The sequence below is a fragment of the Camellia sinensis genome, chromosome 14 (genome assembly GCF_055761805.1).
Source record: "Camellia sinensis isolate YWXY chromosome 14, ASM5576180v1, whole genome shotgun sequence".
In the NCBI taxonomy this organism is placed as follows: domain Eukaryota; kingdom Viridiplantae; phylum Streptophyta; class Magnoliopsida; order Ericales; family Theaceae; genus Camellia; species Camellia sinensis.
Window position 1 is genome coordinate 97,475,085 of NC_138974.1, and position 9,160 is coordinate 97,484,244.

Here is a 9,160-nt window from a genome sequence, read left to right on the forward strand (position 1 = left end):
ACCGAGCTAAACGCTTGAGCCTTTCCATCCGAACTAAATTTACACCGGGCTCTACCTATCTGGTCATAACGTCTCTTCAATCACTGAATCATTTCCCATTCCCATGACACGTGGCCCACTCTGATTGGCCCAATGCAGTTGTCACGCCGTCTTCGTACTCCGTGCTTTTTGAACAGTCCCGCTCTTTTTTGTCCTTCCTTCTACACAAAACACACTCTTCATTTTGAATCTATCAACCTACTATTCATTTCCTTCATTCTCTCTCTCTAGGCTTCTATTTCTTCTCGACCCTGAACTTTGCTGAGTTCGTGTTCTTCACTGCCGTTGCTTCCATCTTCGATTTCTTCCTCTTAACCTGGTAAATTTACTCAAATCTGCCTTGTTTTTGTTGTTTTTCGCATTTGCTTTTATAATACATGTATTTTGTGTGTTTTTTCAAAACACATACCTTTCTTTCGTTGAAGAGCCATGTAATAGAACCTCCAATTTTCCATGAATAAACTGAAAAACATTGATTTTGATCCAAAATCACAGTATAACCGAACTAAAAAGCTGTTTGTAGTTAATGTCACTTTAGCCAAACTTACCAACCGAACTAACACTGTACCAGTAGTTTCAACAAGTAAAACATCTTTTGATTTAATTTTGCCAAGCTAACAAACCGTACTATGTCTGCGTAATAGTGTGCTTGATAGTCTCGACCACGACCGAGCTATAACCTAGGGCTAGACCAGCCTTCGTAGTTCAGACCGAACTAAGAGCGCTGCCCCTAGAGGCTCAACCGGACTAACAAAACCCATGCACAAACCGAGATAACAAACCCCTTGCACAAATCGAGATACCAAATCCCTTCTACAAACCGAGCTAGGACTATATTTATCTTGCCTTTATTTCTTTTAGCACGGTCCCATGATCTGTGCTTAACACTTTTCTTTTCACTTTGCAAACTTTAGGTTGCCTAGGCCCTCTTTTGAGCGCTTAACCGAGCTACTCAACGCCTTTTTCCGACCGAGCTAACACCAATTTAATTTATTCATAACTTAATAGAGAATGGGTAAATATAGGTTTCTAGTAGACACACCTGATAGCTTGGCCGAATTCTGAAAGGAGTATAACATTCCTGACAATGTCCATCTCACCTTAGCCAAACAAGACATCACACCATGAGGAAACCAAGGTTTTGTACCTTTTACCCTCCTGTCCATTATAGAAACCGGACTAAGATTCCCTGTACAGCCTTTACTTTGTGAATTCCTTAGGCAAACTAGGATATGCCCCACCCAACTCTCCACAAATTCATACCGCATAATAAATGGTATAGCCGAGCTAAACCGCCGAGCTGGCATTAACCTCGGCTTAGCCGAACTCTTCCATCAATATTCCATAGGATCAAAAGAAGATGGCTGGGTCTATTATCTAAGAATACACCGCCGCCAAGAGAAAATAATAAAGGACACACCGGACAAAGACCTAAATGATGACGATTTTTTTTGGGTATCTGGGAATTTTGAAGACCACCAAGCCCAAATTCCAGGCTGTAGTATAAACTGGAAGAAAGGAACCCCCGGTATAATTACCTCGGCTTCTTTGTATGCCTCCTTTTATTTCAGTTTCCTGTTCCTGAACCGAACTGACAGTTGTCTTCTTTATGCAGACTCAGCCCACCTCAAGTCACTGTACAGTTACCCCAACCTAAACACACTTCGCGCCGCACTACGGTATCCTGAAAGAAGTTGGGCCAAGCTGCTGAATTTTGAACCGACATACAAATACAATAGTCGACGAAAAGCCAGAGTAACAGACTTTTTGTTGGAGGCATCTCCTGAACCGGATCCAACCTTGCCACAAATTAACCTGGTCCATACTACTGTTGAACAAGAGATGACCAAGAGGAATAGAGTAAGGGCCCTGCTAACCGAAACACACCAAGCTGAGGTACCACCACCCAACCAGGCTCAGGAAACCGTGGTGGCCCTTCCATCTCAACAACCCTCTTCATCTCGCCCAAGCAAACGTGCCCGGACTCTCGTAACCGAGCAACGACTTATTGACGAAGACGAAACCTTGGATCCTCAAACCATTGTTTCAAGCCCTCCACCAAGTCCACCGCCGAAGCGTTCTGACCGGGCTAGTTCTTCCAAGTGGGTTCCAAAGCTCATGTTTCAGAACCGAGCCATTGAGGACACTGATTCGGTGGTTTCTGAAGAGGACTACTTAATGGCATTCAACCTGTCCAAGAGTGTCTGCCTTCCAGCCGATATGGCACACCATGACAACCTTACTGAGCTGCGTGCCATTCGTTCGGCCACAAAATCCATGGTTTTGGTAAGCTCTGTTTCCTACCCCCAAATTTTAACATCTTTCGGTTCGGTTTATCTGAAGACTGTAACACTCTTTTTGCAGGCCCTGCAACAGAATCATGTCGCACACAAGCGTGTGTTGGAACTTCGTAGGACCACTAAGGAAGCCATGGTAGAGGCCAAAGCAAAAATAGCCGAGCTAAAAAAGTCCAAGCGGCAGATGACCGAGCTAGAAGCCGAAGTAACGAGGCTAACCGGCCTAGTCAATTCAGCCGAAGTAGAAAAACAGAAGGTTGTAGCCGAGCTGAAAGACAAATATCTGAGGGAGCTGGCTAAACTAGAAGGAAAGAAGAAAGCCAAAATTGAGGAGCTGAAGAAGAAACTAGAGGATGTTGAAAGCCGAGGTTTCAAAGAAGGCGAAGCCTTGTACATCAAGCAGTGCGAAGCTGCGAAGGACTTTTTTTCAAATGCGGGTGGAGGGCAGCCGTAACACAGCTCGGTCATCAACCAGAGACCGAGGTCTACAATCCTCCACCATATTTCATACTGAGCTCAATGGTGGAGTATGCTTCGACCGTTCAACAACAATTTCTTGAAGAATCAGATGAGGAAGAAGAAACCGTGCCGAACGATACCTCGGTTGTCAATGATCCTGCTGATCAGTCAGCTCGGTTGGAGCCAGTGGTAGAGAACCTGACTGATGAGCTGGCTACTGAAACCATGCTCCTAACCGAGACTGTGCTGCCAGCTGAAACCAGTTTTAGAGTTGATCTTGATGCCGATCTTGACGATCTATTTGCCTGACTTCGCTTTTCTTTTCATTTTGCTTGATTTCTGTATTTTCTTCTGTTCGTTGGACAAAAGTTTGTAACCGGACTGAAGTAACATCCTTCTGTACTTGTGAATTTTGAATGCATGCCTCTTCTGTTTTCAATACTTATTTCGGTTTGATCTGTATGCTTGTACTTGTAATGAGTTTTTAATGAAATCTTCTTTTGCTCCAACTGTTATCTCGGCTTACTTTCCTGTTTGTGCTTGCTTTCTCACTATAATTTGAATGAAACACAATATTTCCCGGCCGAGATACTTTACTCCGGTCATACCGGCCAACCACTCTTTTGCCGAGATGTCTACCTCGGCTGAAAAGTACTAAGAGTTGGTTTAATCCAGCCAACCGCTCTGTAGCCGATATTCTTACTTCGGCTGAAGAGTGCTAAAAGTTTGTTTAATCCAGCCAACCACTCTTTAGCCGATATCCTTACTTCGGCTGAAGAGTACGGAGAGTTGGTTTAATCCAGCCAACCACTCTTTAGCCGATATCCTTACTTCGGCTGAAGAGTACTAAGAGTTGGTTTAATCCAGCCAACCTCTAAATTGGTTATTCCAGCCAACTTAGAATAAAGTGTTTGGTTATTCCGACCAAACGTCCTACAGCCTGGATCCTTATCCTGGGCTTAGGAGGGGTGTTGATTTTTTCAGCCAACCTTTAGATTGGTTTTTCCAGCCAAATCTAAAGTAAAGTATTTGGTTATTCCGACCAAACGTCCTGCAGCCTGGATCCTTGTCCTGGGCTTAGGAGGGGTGTTGGTGTTTTTAGCCAACCTTTAGATTGGTTTTTCCAGCCAAATCTAAAGTAAAGTGTTTGGTTATTCCGACCAAACGTTCTGCAGCCTGGATCCTTATCCTGGGCTTAGGAGGGGTGTTGGTTTTTCCAGCTAATCCTTTAGATTGGTTTTTCCGGCTAACCTAAAGTAAAGTGTTTGGTTGTTCCGACCAAACGTTCTGCAGCCTGGATCCTTATCCTGGGCTTAGGAAGGGTGTTGGTTTTTCCAGCCAACCTTTAGATTGGTTTTTTCGGCCAACCTAAAGTAAAGTGTTTGGTTATTCCGACCAAACGTCCTGCAGCCTGGATCCTTATCCTGGGCTTAGGGAAGGTGTTGGATTTTCCAGCCAACCATTCTTTCAATGTCCCTAGCTTACTAAAACAATTTTTACAGAATAAAAACACTGATGCTGAAAAGAAAACTACTTGTTTTATTGGGGAAAAGAAAAATTACAAGTATTTTAAAGTAAAGCTAAAAATAAAATAGTTTGAGATTGGCAGTGTTCCATGGTCTGGGAATTGCTTTGCTATCTTCGTCTTCCAAGTGATAAGCACCTTTTCCTGTTAATCCGACCACTTTGTAAGGTCCTTCCCAATTAGGCCCTAATTTGCCGTCTCCTGGGACCAAGGCGTTTCCCATTACTTTGCGCAGTACCCAATCTCCGATTTTGAATTATCTTAGATGTAATGTCTTGTTGTATTTCCTGGATAACTCTTGTTGGTATGAGGCAATGTGAACCAGTGCTTTTTCTCTTCTTTCTTCGGCGAGGTCGAGCTCTAATGCTATGGCTTCTCCATTTAAGTCTGGATCAAAGTTTTCGCTTCTAATTGTGGGGAGGCCAACTTCCAGCGGGATTACTGCTTCCATGCCATAGGCTAAGGAGAATGGTGTTTCTCCTGTTGATCGTCGAAGTGTGGTGCGGTAAGCCCATAAAACATGAGGAAGCTCTTCAGCCCATTTGCCTTTTGCTCTTTCTAACCTTTTCTTTAGTCCATCCAAGATGACCTTGTTTGACACTTCCGCCTGGCCGTTGGCTTGGGGATATGCCGGTGTAGAATTGTAGAACTTTATCTTGTATTCTTCACAAAAGCCTCTAAAGATTCTGCCATCAAACTGGGTGCCGTTGTCTGATATTAGGGCTTTAGGTATGCCGAATCGAGTAATGATATTCTGCCAGACGAACTTCTTCACATCGTTTTCCATGATTGATGCCAATGCCTCTGCTTCCACCTACTTTGTGAAGTAGTCTGTTGCTGCGAGAAAGAACTTCCTGTTTCCGGGTGCTATTGGAAGTAGTCCTACTATGTCCAAGCCCCACATTGCGAAGGGCCATGGGCTAGTTAGTGGTAGGAGCTCTCTAGCTGGCTGATGTATTTGGTGTGCGAACTTCTGACATTTCTCGCACTTCTTTGCATACTTCTCCGAGTCTGCTTGCATATAAGGCCACCAGTATCCTTGCGAAATGGCTCTGTAAGCTAACGATCTTCTCCTTGGTGGCTTCCGCACACCCCTTCGTGTATTTCGAACAAGAATGCTTCCACTTTGCTGGGGTGAACACACTTTAGATAAGGTCTTGATAATGATTTTTTGTACAATGCAATAGAAGGGGAGAGCCAAAATCGCTGCGACTTTGCTCTAATTTTGTTGGCTTCCTTCTTTTCTTCCGGTAAGATGCCGTCTTTTAAGAACAGTATGATGGGATCCATCCATGAGGGGCCTAGTTCGGCGCAACATACCTCTTCTGCTTCGGGGTCTTCAATGCTTGGTCTTGGTAAGTAGTCAATCAGCAACGGATGAGGGATGGATGTATCTGCCATTGAATCAAAGCCTGCTAGTTCGTCTGCTCTGCTGTTTTCCTCCCTGCCAATATGTTCTATCCTTACTGCTTCGAATCTTTTGATCTCGTTTCTGACTAAGTCTTGGTACTTAGCCATTCTGTCATCCTTTGCTTCGTAGTCACCAGAAATTTGGTTTACCACCAGCTATGAGTCGCTGTAGACCATTAGCTCGGTGGCCTTCATGTAGAATGCTGATTTGAGACCTGCGAGAAGTGCTTCATACTCCGCTTCGTTGTTTGATGCTGGGAAGCCAAGGTTGATTGCTTGCTCCACAACTAGGCCGTCTGGTGAGATGAGGACTATGCCAAGTCCCGCACCATGCTGGTTGGATGCTCCGTCCACGAAGAGCTTCCACATCTCTCCAACGAATAATTTCCAGCAAGTGGAGGGATCAGATGATGCCATGGGGTTAAGAATGTTGCTGGTGTTTTCTTCAAGGTTCATGCTTGTTGTTTGCCCCTCGTTATCTGATTGAACCAAGTTTTTATTTGTTGGTGGGTCTTGGCTTGGTGTAGCATGGTTCGCTTCTTTCTTGCTTTCTTTATTTGGTTTGCCTTGGGGTCTGACTGAGTATCCTGCACCGGGGGTTGCGCTATTCCGGCGTCAACTTCTATCCCTAGTTTGGTTGTGTCAGTTAGGTCGACTAGGTAGATATGATAACTTCCTGGGGTGAATTCTGCGACAAAGTCTGCCAAAGCTTGGGCCTTTATCGCGGTTCTGGGTTGGAACTTGATGTCGAATTGTCCCAATTCTACTGCCCACTTCAAGATTCGTCCGGAAAAGTTCGCCCTCTCAAACAAAGCTTTTAATGGGAAAGCTGTGAGGACGACTATGGTGTGGGTGTGAAAGTAGTGCGATAACTTTCTTGAGGCCATCATCAAGGTCAAGGCCAGTTTTTCCAGTGGCAAGTACCTTGTTTTGGCACCCAGCAATGTCTTGCTGACATAATAGATGGGCAGATGTTGGATTCCTTCCGTACGGACCAACACTTCGCTAATTGCGTGCTGAGAGACTACCAAGTACAGGAAGAGTTCTTCTCCAGGTATTGGGGTCACCAGCAGTGGTGGAGAAGACATGTATTCTTTCAAGCTTTCCAGAGCGCGATCGCATTCTTCATCCCACTAGAACTTGGCTTTTAATGCTTGGAAAAATGGTCGTAGTCTGTCTGATGACCGACTAATGAATCGGTTGAGTGCAACTGCCATGCCGGTGAGATGCTGCACTTCTTTTACTGAGTTAGGCCTCTCCAGATCCTGAATACTTTGATTTGGGAGGGGTCTGCCTCTATACCCCGGTTGGTCACCAGGAAGCCCAGGAATTTGCCAGATCCTACACCAAACGCGCACTTAGATGCATTAAGGCGCAACTTGTGACTCTTCAGAATCTGGAACATCTCACTTAGGTCCCTTAGATGGTCGTTCTCATCCTTGGTCTTGACCACCATGTTGTCGATGTAAGCCTCCATTGTTCTGCCTAACAACGGCTCAAACATCTTGGTGATCATTCTCTGGAATGTTGCTCCTGCGTTCTTTAGGCCAAAGGGCATGACCTTGTAGCAATACAATCCTCTTGGAGTTGTAAAGGACGGGACCTCCTGGTCTGGTTCGTACATGGCGATCTGATGGTAGCCTCTGTACGCATCAAGAAAGCTAAGTCGGTTGTGCCCCGCCGTTAGGTCTACCAGTTGATCTATCCGCGGTAGGGGGAAGCTGTCCTTTGGGCATGCTTTGTTGACTGTCTTATAATCGACGCAGACCCGCCATTTGCCATTCTTCTTTGGCACCACGACTGTGTTGGAAATCCATCTGGGGTAGTGCACCTCTCTGATAGCTCCTGTCTCTAGCAGATTTCCCAATTCTTCCGCTACTATCTCGGCGTGGTGGAGTGCCGATCTACGAGTGCGCTGAATGATTGGTCTGGCGGATGGGTGGACATTGAGTTGGTGACAGATGAAGTTTGGATCAATGCCTGGCATGTCGTAGGGTGTCCAAGCGAACAATTCGATGTTGGAGGTCAAGAATTCCAAGACCTTCAATCTCTCAGTGTTAGACAACGACGAACCGAGCAAAAAGAACTTATCCGAGTTCTTTTCATCTATTCTTACCTCTATCAAGTCTTCCACCGCTTTTTGATCAGCTGCTTTGCCGACATCTGTGAACAGTTCATTGCTCTCAGGTTCTTCCACCGAATAAACATATCCCTTGGCAGCGCGGCTGCCATTAACCGTGACGAAGCATTGCTTGGACATAATTTGATCTCCAAAGACCTCTTCAATTACTCCAGCTTCGTTGGGGAACCGCATTACTTGATGGTAGGATGATGCTACTGATTTCATGGCATGGAGCCATGTTCTTCCCAAGATTATGTTGTAAGTGGAAGGGACCTTCAACACTTAAAATTCCACTTGTTTTGTCACGCTTCCTGCCCTGACTGGCAGGATAATTTTGCCAACTGGCCATTCTGGCATTGAGTTGAATCCGATCAGGGGGGATACAGCTAGTGCTAGGTCTTTGTCCTCCAATTTCAGTTGTTTGAAGGTGTCGTAGTACATTATCTCACACGAGCTACCTTGGTCTATCAGAATTCGCTTGACGTCGTAGTCCTTGATGCGGAGGGTGACAACCAGTGCATCGTTGTGAGGGCAATATATGCTTTCCAAGTCCTTGTCTAAAAAAGACATGTCGTTCGTGGCCTCTGTTCTCCCCTTTTTGATGGTAGGTTGGGCACTTAGTACATTTCTTAAGTGCTCAGCCTTCTTTATCATGCCCCTGAGCTCGCATACGTGCTCAGGTTCGAATACTCCATGAATTACGTTGATCACGCCTTGAGGTGGGGCGTCGATTGGCATACCGTTTGGGTGGTTGTCATTCTGGGGGGCTGGCTGCGCCTCTCCTTCAATGTATTTGTCCAGGTGACCGGCTGCCACCAACTTCTCTAAATGTTGTCTCAATGGTGTACAATTTTCAGTGCGGTACCCCTTTTCTTTATGGAAGGTGCACCGCAATCTTTCGTCGTAGTCCTTCTGAGCCTCTCCTAGCTTGGCAGGCCATCTGACGAAAGGCTAATCATGTATCTCGCTTAGAATCCAGTAGATTGGCTTTTTGAATACCGTGGTAATGGCAGTGCGAACTCTCAACCATCTCTTATCCCGGTCTTCTCCGTTGTCCCACCTGCCTCGTCCGTTTTTGTTCGGACGTTCTACCGCCTTGACTTTTGCCGCGGTCTTTTTATTTGGTACTGTGGTCGTGCTAGACTTTGATTTAGCACGAGCGCCATCTTTTTCTACCCGAATGTGTTGGTGCACTCTCTCCATTAAGGCCTCCATTGTGAGAGGCGGTGCCATAGTGATTGAGTCCCTTAGTCTGTTCCCGACTGGAAGGCCTCTTTTGTACTGTGCGATGGCGAGATTGGTGGGGCA